The sequence below is a fragment of the Equus caballus genome, chromosome 30 (assembly GCF_041296265.1).
Source record: "Equus caballus isolate H_3958 breed thoroughbred chromosome 30, TB-T2T, whole genome shotgun sequence".
Taxonomy (NCBI): Eukaryota; Metazoa; Chordata; class Mammalia; order Perissodactyla; family Equidae; genus Equus; species Equus caballus.
This window is the reverse complement of record NC_091713.1, coordinates 6,605,864-6,618,196: the sequence shown is the minus strand read 5'-3', so window position 1 is coordinate 6,618,196 and position 12,333 is coordinate 6,605,864. Positions and strand designations below refer to the sequence as shown.

The following is a 12,333-nucleotide window of genomic DNA, read 5'->3' as shown; positions in this document are numbered from 1 at the left end:
CAGGGGGAGTGGCTGGGTTGGGACCTGGAACTAAACTGGTGGCAGTGATGCCAGCAGCAGCTGCAGGTGCAGCAACAGTGCTGGAGGTGGCTACTGCCCTCTAGAGAGGAGGATCTCTGCCTGGCAGGAGCAATGGCCCATGATGGGGGCAGGGGTTGACTTAGCCTTCAGTCCAGAGTCCATCCCTGTGTCATCTAAAACATTATTAACTGTCTCACTTGAGTGTCAGGACAGGAAAGCCTAGGAGCTTAGGAAGTAAACTTGGTCAGTAAATTATTTTAAATGAAAGTGTACACATGGTCATCGCACTAAAGCATATAAGGGGGTTATCAGAAATCATCAGAATCCAGAATCTATGGTTTTCAAAGCTGCTGCAACGTTGCAAAACAAATATCCACAGGATCAGAAATAGAAATAAAATTTAAAGATAATTTGAAGATTTAAAATTTAATATGAAAGATTATTCATGGAATAGAAAGTTCTTTTCCTATGAAGTTTCAGAAACCAATTATTAACAAAAAGGATAAAAATAGCATCGATGTAGTCTGTAATTGAAAATATAAGGAGAAAATGAATAAATAAGCATTTGAAACATGAAGCCACTTTTGTTTTCTTATACAAAGTCCACAAGTTACCAGAAATTTGAAATTCTTAAAATGCCATTTATTAGATTTATATTTAAAATTAAATTCAGATTTACATGAAATTGACTTATATGGATAGGTTGAAATTTATTCATAAGAGAAATTTTTTAATGAAAAGTTCTCCTTGAGCATCATTAGCTCTATCTTTACTGTAATTTATATTTTTCTATAAGGTATCAGAAATTCAGTTCAAATTTGTACAACCCACAAACACTCCTAATATCTCTGATATCTTAAGCAGATCCTTCTCAAAATTAAAAATCACCAAAACTTAATTGCAACTTAGCATTTGCCACCAGTGACTGACAATATTTTCAATTATATTGACAACAAACAAAGTTCCTAAAACTATAAATTTTGATGAAAATAAATTTGGAGAAAAGAGTTCCAGAAAAATCTTATGACCAATATTGATATTACATAGTAAAGTATATCTATTGATTATATATAAAATTATAATACAGAAATATTGTTTGCAATTTGTATTTCATTTTATAGCTGATAAATTAATTTTGAAGGAAGAAACTTTATATTTTAGCACCAATAGTGGTAGTCTTTCCTGCTTTTTGAACAAGAAGCTTCATATTTTCATTTTGTGCTGTGGCCTTCAAATTCTGTGGAGTATGACCCTTCCCCTCCTGCCATACTTGAGAGGGTAAAGAGCATGTCTGCACTCATCACTGATGGGCATTTCACCCAGGGAGTTTCCTTGAGCTGATGGATTTTTATGGGATGTAATGGTGGGATCTGTTTGTGATAGTGACTGAGCCATAATATCAATGAGTAAAATTGATCCATAGATGTTGGCTAGTCTCAACATATTTCAGTAGAACTATGAGATGCAGTAATGGGGAATAAAATCTCATCTGAGAGACATTATCTAATGCTACAAGTAGCAGTGGCTACTGTTAAAAAAGAGACAACAGGTTCAGAATGGAGTCGTTTGCGCTAAGCCCAAATCACAAAACTGAGACTTGATACCAAACAATTACAATTTCAACCTTCCCCAGGGTTGGAGTCTCAAACCAGTCAATATGGCATTACTCCATCAGCACCAGTGAGGTAATCTACCTAATGGACCCCTGCCATCCCCCAAGGGAGGGTGATGTTGCCTGAAACAATCAGCTCTTTGCAAGAGTAACTTTCTTGCCCTGCCTCCTTCTGCCTATAAGAGTGTTTCATTGTGTTAAGCTCTTCAGAGCTCATTTCTGTTTACTAGATGGGATGCTGCCTGATTCATTCAATAAAACCAATACAACCGTTAAAACTTACTCAGTTGAATTTGTTTCTTAACATTACTTAGGATGCAAACAGTATATGTAGAAAACCAGGGATAGGTGTGGGAATGTCCTTGACTAATTAATCCCCACTAATTTGACTAAAACTTTGACCCACTCATCTTATAATTAATTGCACAATTTCCTTCACCTCTGTTAGCACCTCCACGTTTTTATTGTTGATCCTGAGGTATGCCTGAAATTAAATCATTTCCTTAGGATTCATCACCCTATTAGAGACATAAACCTGTCATATTCCACTCAGAGTAGTATAAGGAATTCTGAACCCCTGATGAATTCTTGAAGTCTCAGCTAAATACCTGTAATGATAAGTTTCTTTAAATTAAAAGAAAGACTAACTGGTATGGTAAATTACAGGTTTGCTATGAGAATAACAAGAAGTCTTCTGACTTTCAATTAGATCTTGACATTCAGGAAAAATTTATGTTTGTTTTAGATATTTTTGAAAATAGTAGCACTGGTATGCTGAAATACAACTTCAGTTAGTTTCTACTTTCGTTGCTGCATGACAAACAATAATTATCATCAACATCGTATCAGGAAAAAATTAATTAATTTGGAAATTAATTTGAAATTGATGGGAAAAAGCATCATGAAGAAAAAAGATAAGGCTTAGAATTTTATATATACTCACATGCACGTATATTTACAAGACAATTTTGTCCAGACCTAAGTGATAATCTTCTTATCTAGATTAATTGTGGTCCTTGCACCCTAAGCATAAAATAATATATTTAATTCTGTACACTGATGAATGAACTTATATCCAAGTCCTGGCTACACATGCAAAAAGCTCTGTCTCCATTTTCACAGTGCAGATTCTCTGAATCACTCTTCTGAGGGCCCCCATAACCTCTCTGTTTCTCAGGCTGTAGATGATGGGGTTGAGCATTGGGGTCAAGATGGTGTAGAAGACAGCCAGAACCTTGTCCTTTGTTGGAGATCTTAGGGATCTTGGGTGTAGATAAGTGTAAACAAGTGGAGCATAATAAAAAGTCACCACAGTCAAGTGGGTGCTGCAGGTGGAATAGGGCTTCTTCCTCCCTTCTGCTGAGTGCATGCAGTGGACAGCAAGGAGAACTCGGCCATAAGAATATGCGATGCCAATGAAAGGAAACACAAGGAAGAGGGTGGTGCTCACAAACACTGTGTACTCATAAACCCAGGTATCCATGCAGGCCAGGGTCAACATGGCCAGGACATCACAGAAGATATGGTTGATGGCCCTGGATTGACAGTAAGGGATAGGGAAGGCGTGTATGTGGTGTGGGCACAAGAGTTGACAGAGCCCATTATCCAAGATCCTATTATCATCAGTACACACATTCTTTTGCTCATACGAATGGGATAGTGGAGAGGAAAGCAAATAGCTATATAACGATCATACGCCATTGATGTCAAGAGCAGCACTTCCACACCTGCTAACGTCAAGAAAAAGAAGCTCTGAACCCCACATCCAATGAAGGAGATAGATTTGTTTCCAAAGAGAAAATTAGAAATCATTTTGGGGACAATCATGGAGATGTAATTCAAGTCAATGATGGAGAACTGAGTAAGTAAAAAATACATGGGTGTGTGGAGCTGGGTGTCCAGAAATATGAGGAGAATCATGCACAGGTTGCCAAACAGAGCTGTTAGGAAAATGAGAACAATGAGAATGAAGAAGAACAGGCCAATTTTTGACAGTGGAAACAACCCCAATAAAATAAAATCAGTTGATGTTAGGTTATAATTTTCCATGGAGCATTAATATGATTTTTCCTAGAGACAGACACAAGAGTAAGTGATTTGAGTATAAAACTATAAGCTCTTTTTAACTTAATATTTTAGACTGTGTATTATTTAAAATTTTATAGCTCTTAAATGAAGAACTGAACTTATCTATTTTGGGAGAAACAAACTTTCTTTTCTGATCCAGAGATTAAAACGTGAAAATGCGAACATTTGTGGCCAAAGTGTTTTCTAAGAAACTATTAAAATATTTTAAAAACAAGATTTCTATTTTGACCTCCTTAGGATAAATATGTTTTACTGCCCTACACAAACTCAGATATCATTAAAATCAGTTGTTGCATTCAAAATTCATAAGTGTAAAATTTATGAAAACCCATATATTATAGAGTTCTAGTATCAATAAATGTTTATGACCCTTAAGGGATGATTTTTCTTTCATATTTTTCCCTAAAACTTGCCTCTAAAATTGAAGTAGTCTATCAGCTCATGTTTGAGGAGATTTATGTCTTTCTTACATCTTCTTTTCACAATAATGTCAAGTCAAGTTTTCCTGAAGACAGGTATTATCATTTGGTTCATCTGTTCTGAAATATAACATAAATCGTTATTGTCAAGTTCCACTTATGCAAAGTCATTCTCTTCTGCCTCCTCTCTCAGGTTCTGAATGCTTCAGTTAAAGAAGACCCTTTACTCAAACATCTATACACATGCTCATTGTGGCTGTCATGACTCTGCTCAAGATCTCCCCAAGAGCATGTTTTCCATCTCTCTGCTTCTCTAACATGTATATAACATTATACATTGATTTATGACACTTTGTCTTATTCATTTTTCCTTTTTTTGTATTTAAAATTATCTGCAGTTCTAGATAAGTGTGTGAATTTAAGCATATATACTTACCATTTCTCTCTTTTAAAACCCAATTATTATGATGATAAACAACTGGATGTGTTATAAATTAAAAGACAGCAGGTGAGCAAAAGGCACAATGAGAAATGAAACAGTTCAGGATTCTTTGAAAGAAGGAATTTGGATAGAGAAATGTTCAGTTACTGAAATGGAGAAAAAGGACTTGGCACCTTGACAGTCTTCACGGAGGCAGGAGGAGGATTCTCCTCCAGAGACGTCAGAATTGAACAAGATCCACACAGTGTGTGATGTTTTAGTCTTAAATATTATTTTAGAGCCCAATGTTCCCAGACTTTAAAGGAAGTTTCCAACATGAAAGAGGAAGATACACAAATGTGCACACATACACACACAAACACACATGTGTATTCACACACACCCCACTCAAATATAAAGTGAGTTACACGTGATTGGGAACATGCAGAAAGACAACACATTTTTAAAAATCAGGATTCATATCTTTAAAGAAGTATGAAACATTATTATTCCACGATATATTATTAGATTAATTTAAAAAGTGTCAGATAATAAGAAAGGGTTTGCAAATTAAGAAATACATAATAATTGATCAAATGATTAAGTGAAAGTTTCAAAGACAAAGTGAAAAAATCTACCAGAATTAAAAGAATACAGCAACAGCAAAATAAAAAGATTGCCATTTTGAAAAGTTAGGATAATTAGAGAGTTAATACAGGGAAACCAGTGTATGCTTGTTATTCCTAGAAATGCAATTAGCAAAATAATAATGGAGTTCATATTATCAAAAAAACATTTTTCAGAATTGATATATATGATCCACCATATTCAAACATCATGAACAGAACACAGAAAAGTAAATGAGAAATATTTTATTGAAAGATATTTTCTTGAAAAAGCTAAATGTCTTCTTGAAAATACTTTCTGAAAATTGTCAACATTGCTGATAAATTTATGACCTGAAAAGTGCCTTGACGGAGTAAATAGTCATAATAATGAAAAGAACTATACAAAGAAATAGTAACTAAATTATCATTAGATTTTATTGTAGTTTATATTTTCATATTTTAGCAATATATGCTGGAAGATGAAACAACGCTGTCAACTTTGCCCCCCAGACCCAAAGCGGTATGTAACTATGTTGAAAGGATGGGAAATGGAAAAAGAGGTGGAAGTGGGTGGCATGCAGAGCAGGAAGGTTTCCATTCTAAACTGTCCACAAATAAAAATCTGTTAGAACTAATAAGTTCAGCAAAGTTGCAAGATACAAATTCAGTTGTATTTCCATACACTAGTAGCATACAATCCTAAGAAGAATATAAGAAAACAATTACATTTATAATATCATCAAAAAGAATAAAATACTTAGAAATAAACTTCACAATGAAAGCAAAAAATATGTGCACTGAAAATCATAAAAGATCCTAAAAGAAACTGAAGAAGAGACAAATAAACAGAAATGCATCCTGCCTTCATGGAATGGAAAACTTAATATTATTAGGATGTGGATACTACCATAAGTAACTTCAGATTCAATGAAATGCCTGTCATAATCCCAGTGAGATTATTTACAGAAGTGGAAAAATGTATCCTAAAATGCATATGAAATCTCAAGGTGCTCTGAATAGCCAAAATAACCATAAAAAGAATTGAAGAACTCATTATTTTCTCATTGAAAACTTACTAAAAAGCTATTATAATAAAAATAGTGTAGTATTGGCATAAAGACAAGCATAAACCAATAAAATAGAGATACCAGAAAAAAATCCTCACATGTGCGGTCAAATGTCAAATTTTTGACAAGGATCTCAAAACCATTCAATGGAGACATCTTTTCAACAAATAGTGGTGAGAAAACTGGATATCTAGATGCAAATAACGAAATTGTACCATTACTTTACACTATCCACAAAAATTAAAGGAACAGAAGAGCTAAATATAGAGCTAAAAGTATAAACTCTTAGAAGAAAACAGAGGAAACATTTCATGATATTGGATTTACCTGTGCTTTATTGACTATGATGCCAAAGCATGTAAAACAGTAGAAATATAGATAAACTGGACTTCATCAAAATAGAAAATTTCTGTGCATCTAAGAATTTTATCAGCAGAGTGAATCAGCAACCCACAGATGGAAAAATATTTGCAAAATATACATCTGATAAGGGATTGTTACAGGGAATATGTAAAGAACTCCTACAACTCAACAACAGAAAATTAATTTAAAAATTAAAATTTAAAAAGAGTGGAGAGTAAAAGAGCAAGTAGGAAGCAACATTAAGATTACCCTGGGTGCCATGTAACCACTCTTCTTTCATGGGAAAAAATATAATAAAAGAGCAGGAACTAGAAAAGGCTATCCATTGCAATCTTTATTGAGGATGTGGACCATTAAGTGTTAGGTTTATTCTTCAAGTTTCACTTGAGCACATCCAAAGCACACTGCAATGTGAGTAGTCCCTACCTCTTCTCATGACCCTCACCTCACTTTGCATCTAGAGAGCACATTTATGGATCAGCTCCGAAACCACTTTCTGTTGTCAATTTCATACTCTACAATTCCTTCTGAACAGCATCAAAAACGTGCAGCCACTCGCTCAACCTCAAACTGCATTTCAGATCTTTTGCTTCTTAACTTAAAACTCTTACATGGATTACATCACTCATTTCTAAACTGCCACCTTAAATTCTAAGTGATTTCAATACAAATGGTAACCAACACTGCCAAAGTGGCTAACATTGAAATCGATACTTTTGTGATCACATAATGTCCTTGAATGACAGCACTTCTACATCTGAAGAATGTAATTCATGTTCCCTACACTGCTGTCAAGCAGTTTTGACTTGGCTTCAGTCTTCCCTATTTCCAGAGGATACATCACAGACTGTGGACACAATGCATCCTCTCTTCTTCAGTGAATATTCTTTATCCTGCAAATTCATGTTTTCTATAAATGTCTCGGGCCAATTATGGCCAAATAAACTCTTCTCACATTTGAAGTATCACTTAAATTCATATAAACTTTTATTGTATATTGTATCATAGAGTATCATAAGTATTTTCAATTATATTTCAGAATATGGTATTGTTGCATCTAGGCCCATGTATTATTCACCATAGTTCCAGAACGGTAGTTCATAGACAATATCATCATCTGCCTTTCTGTCAATTTTACCATATTTTATTGTCATTTCATGATCAATTGTTCACAAATAGATCAGTTCTGAGAAGTGTATAATACCACATTTTAGGTTTACAAAGAACTCATATCTGAAAAAAATGTGAACAAGTGTTCAAGCAGCCCATCCATTTCTTATTTTTAAGGATGAAATATTTATATATCTTATTCAAACCCACTATATTCAAATGGAATTTTCTTTTTGGAGTTCCCTGGTTAATGAGATGCCTGAATGTATCCATGGCTTATTATAAACAGAAGTACTTAATTCTGAATAAATCTCTCTTAAGCACTTGCTGAAGAGTTCCTCTTAAGTGGCTAATAAAGATAAACACACAATTAAGATTAATACCTTTATCTCCATACTTTCACAAACTCACTGGCTTGGTTAGCTGGCAGCAGTCCAACTGTCATAAAATGAACAAAGTCATTTTCTGTAAATTTCCTTGACTATTTTCCAAACAAACATACATATTAGACTTTCATCTCTATACTTGAAATTTTAGGTACCCCCAATGAAACTCAGCAGCAACAATGATTGTCGGGCTTCTTTACCTGGAGATTTAGTCTAATGCTCATTATTATTTTTTTTTTTTTTTTGGTATTCACTTGGGTATGTTCTCTGACGCTTGGAAAATGTAAGCTAAGTCACTAATTGCCCAGGATGGCTGTAAGCCATGTTTGGAGGAGTTCTGATAACTTCTTTAGATGTTTCCACAGGTGTGTTAAGGGTAAATTCAGTGGGGAAAAAAACAAATATATTTATTCACATTCTTCCAATATTATTACATCTCTAAAGTTTTATGGATCATATATTTCATACATTGTTGTTCAGTAAGTGCACAGTAAAGATGTGTCTGCATATATTATTTCCCAGTTTTGATTATATTGGCCTACAAATGTATTAAATTAAATGAAATTTAGTTTAATAAAAATGTATACATAAAACTTCTTAATGTATCACACATATGTGAGTTATATTTAATTTATTTTAGTTACTACATATTTTCCAATTATTTCCATTCTGTTGGAAAAACCCTTTAAACTATAAACAGTTCAACTTAATAATGAAAATAATGATAATACTCATTGGTATATTTATATTTGCAAACTATTTAATAAAACAATGCTATTGAAGAAAATAGCCTAATTGTTCTTATATTTCTCATGATTTCTAGTAACCAAGTTAATTACATCTTTTACTTGGGAAGGAATAATATTGGCCTGGTTAAAATTGTTTTTAAAATATTCGAAGTTTTGATTATACAGTGTCTCAGTGAAGACTTCTGTATATTCATTCTGTTTTGAGTTCTTTGGCCTTCCATGGATCTGGATGTTCTTTTCCCTCAGTTTTAGAAAGTTTTTTTGTCATTATTTCTTTAAATAAGCTTTCTGCCCCTTTCTCTTCATCTTCTCCTTCTCGGATTCCCACAATGCATATATTGGTGTACTTGTGGAATCCTGTAAGTTCTGTAACCCTTTTTCACTCTTTTTTATTTTTGTTCTGCTGACTGGGTAATTTCAGATGACCTGTCTTGAGCTCACTGACTCTGTCTTTTGTTTGATTAAGTCTAGTGTTCACACTCTCCAGTGATTTTTTCAGTTCAGTCATTGTGTTCTTCAGTTCTAGAATTTCTGTTTGGTACATTTCTCTCTCTAGTTTTTTTTTTACCATGGCATCTGGTTTATCTTAAGAGAAGAAAGAAGAGTGTGAAACATAAATAAACTCCTCAGCTCTTTTTTTTAATTTCTGTATTCAGCCGAGTTAAATTGTTCATAAAATCACACAGCTCTTAAATGAATAATCACATTTATATATTTTGAAAAAGAAGCCCCTTTCTGAAAAATGCAAGATTCAGATGACAAATATTTTCATAAAATTGTTTGAAAATATCTACAAAATCAGAAAAGAAAAAATTTCTATACTAATTTAATAGAATATGGATGTTTCAAGCCTTTATAAATTGACATATATATGTTGAGATTTTTTTTAATAAATCGAGTAATCTTGGAAAAGATTTTTTCTTTCCACAAATTATCATCCAAATGGTATGCAATCTCATTCAAAATCCCAATTTTTTGGTGGAAATTTATAAAATAATTCTAGTAATTATGTGGAAATACATTGGGCTAAGAATAACTGAGACATGCTTTGATGTGCAAATATTTTGAAGGTAGAACAAATACTCAGTAAGCAAGGTCTGGGCGTATGGAAAAGAAAAAAGCAAGCCATTCACAGTTAACAGTTAATGGCTCATATATATCAAATCATGTGGCTCATCATAAATATATACAATTTCTATTTGCCAATTGTACTTTAATAAAGCTGATGAAAAAAGGTGAACATAAGCATGTCCAATGACTGAGAACTTCCACTCCTAGGTCTTTTCCAACAGAATTTTTTAATAAAGTCTCCAAAGGACACGTACAAAATATTCATAGCAGCAACATTTGTAATAGTTAAATCCTACAATATTCACATATGTCTGTTAACAAAACTGAGTAAGTAAATAGAAGATAGTTACCAAATGGAGTATTCAGTAGCAATGTGAATTAATGATCTACAGATGTACAAATGACTGGAATGAATTTAACAGACATAATGTGAAGGAAAAGAAGACAGAAACAAAAAGGCACATGATATATGAATAAAACATTTACACGACAAAATTAATCTATGCAATCAGAAGTTGTAAAATGGACTACTCTTTGAGTGATAGATAATGAAAGAGAGCAAGGGGTAGCTGGTGAGGTTCTGGGACATGTCTGCTCACCAGTCAGGATGCCTGTTTCAGTGTTTCCTATTTGTGAAAATCTACCAAGTGTTTGTAAATCATATTTTAAGAATGCCTTTAAAGAAGAAAAATAACAGTTAATGGTCCATGGAAGGATAGTGAAAAAGATGATTCCAATATGATGATGGCATGTTTTATTTGTAGGATATTGGGATCTATGCAAGCAGAGAGGAAGGATACAGCTTCCTTGTGTAAATGACTCTTGATCTGAAACTTGAGATCAGTGAGAAATAAGAATTATCCAGTCAAAGAACTTTTTGTGAGGATAGTGGATAATATATTGAAGATAGAGGCCATTGTATACCTGATGCAATTCTGACTTGTCAAAACATTTCAGAGAACTCCATTCAATTTAGCATGAAGACAAGATAAAGTTTTAGGTAGGACATTGTACTGTATGTTGCTGCAAATGAGGGGGTTTACAAGCTAAAGGAGATAATTACTTACCATACTAAGGAGATTAACATGATCAATATATATTGTAGCTAAGAAATTCTAGGAGAAATTCAAGCCAGTCAGGATTGAAAGGGAGATAGAAGAAAAACAGGCTTGTGCTGGGAGACTGCAGTCATAATAACACAATCATCTCTAGATTCTCTTAGCTTATGAGAATGGCTATTGGGATCCTCCCCAAGAAGACACCATTCTGAAAAATATGAAAGACGCAGGAGCTTTGAGATACCAAAGGAAGTAAGAGAACTTCCTGTATTGTTGCCACCGTATTACATTCACTACTGAAATGTAGATATGGCCTTTCTACACAGCTCTGAGTCGCATTAGATCACCAGTCTTTAGAGGCACCAATAGTCACACATGAATTTCACAAACTTCATGATAGGTACTATCTCTCTGTGACCATTCACTGTGTCTACCCAAATAGAGTCATAGGAAGTGTTTGAGAATTAATCAGGAAATAGAGATTGAATCCTTTCTATTTTTCCAATCTCTCATATTTATTTCCCCAGACATTGTAACTAAGACAAACTCCTCACATATCCCTATATCTCACTTGTCACGGCTCATGTAAATAGATAAACGAAGAGCCACAGGAATTCTGGTTAAGCAGAAAGTCTAGAAATCATTTATCATCATTTTTCATCTGAGCTCGTTTGAGATGTCTTACAAAGCAAACACTTCCATATCTATGATAGAACCTAAATGCTTGCTTCCTTACTTGATGTACAGCTATGGCCAAGGCATATTTCTACACTATGCATTAGATTCTTTTTCTGCAGGATTTGACTTGGGAATGGGTCATTCAAAGAACCAGGGCAGGTGCACAGCCTCTAAGAGAATATGGATGCAACAGAAATAAACTCATGAAGTTTCTAGAGGAGCTCGTCACATGTTTCTGAGGCTGTCAATGGCACCCAGATGGGGCAACAGAGGTATCATCACAGGGCTCATCCTCAGGCTCATATTGGACGTTCTTCATGGTTGCAGTCTTTAGACAAGATGCACCTCTATTTCTGAAGATTCCATAAGTCTTTCAATCATTTTTAGTGTTATAATATTAGTTTATGTTGGACTGAATTTATTTCTCTTTTTCCGCTTAAGAACCCTAGCTAATAGTATTCGATTCCAAACTCCATTTTAATTCAGTTAGAAAATCTTGCTAGGAAATAGTCTAGTAAAGAGAGAAGGAGTACCTAGAGTAAGGCAGTGATAACAGGAATTGAAGAAGAGAGATCTTAAAAATGTTCAAGTAGAAAACATTTAGAAAATTTTATGACTGATTGGTTTATTGTAATGAAGAACAAAAGGCTTATGCTAACTTGCATTTGTCATTGGCTCACCA

General features: G+C 33.9%; 1 pseudogene; it reads right to left on the bottom strand.

Annotated features, from left to right (window-relative positions):
* Window positions 1-2,501: 2,501 nt before the first annotated feature.
* Window positions 2,502-4,220, bottom strand: LOC138921534 (olfactory receptor 2L5-like; annotated as a pseudogene).
* Window positions 4,221-12,333: the final 8,113 nt, after the last annotated feature.